At 37.3% G+C, this 620-nt stretch overlaps 1 non-coding gene across 1 annotated transcript; it reads left to right on the top strand.

Moving 5' to 3' along the window:
- Window positions 1-223: 223 nt before the first annotated feature.
- On the top strand, window positions 224-342 carry LOC117214984. The gene has a single exon (XR_004488998.1). It is a non-coding gene; the product is annotated as a 5S ribosomal RNA (ribosomal RNA).
- The last annotated feature ends 278 nt before the right edge of the window (window positions 343-620 follow it).

Raw genomic sequence — 620 nt, forward strand, 5'->3', positions numbered from 1 at the left:
GAACAAAAAAAAATAGCGTAATCCTAAAAAAAAAATCAATTCGGCTTCCTTAACAAACAATGTTTAACAATCTATAATCGAATAATCGAGAAAATGAAATGTTTTAGTATTACGCGATCATTATCATGCATATTGTATCATTCTCATTTTGGCACACACCTATGTTTCTTTAAATATTCTATTTTTTGACCATGGAAAACAAATAAGAAAACTATTAATTTCAGCCAACGCTCATACCGCGCTGAGTGCACTCGTTCTCGTCCGATCACGAAAGTTAAGCAGCGCCGGGCACGGATAGTACTTGGATGGGTGACCGCCTGGGAACTCCGTGTGGTGTTGGCTTTTCTTTATTTTTCCAATATTTTTTTACTTTTCTTGACAATCTATTTTTAATAATCTACAATCGAAGCATCGAGAGAGAGAGAAATGTTTTAGTATTACGCGACCATTATCATGCATATTGTATCATTCTCATTTTGGCACACACCTATGTTTCTTTAAATATTCTATTTTTTGACCATGGAAAACAAATAAGGAAACTATTAATTTCAGCCAACGCTCATACCGCGCTGAGTGCACTCGTTCTCGTCGACTGTTGACCGCCGAGCGGGACGGACCCC

This window comes from Bombus bifarius, unplaced genomic scaffold, assembly GCF_011952205.1.
Source record: "Bombus bifarius isolate JDL3187 unplaced genomic scaffold, Bbif_JDL3187 scf7180000009284_frag, whole genome shotgun sequence".
Lineage (NCBI taxonomy): Eukaryota > Metazoa > Arthropoda > Insecta > Hymenoptera > Apidae > Bombus > Bombus bifarius.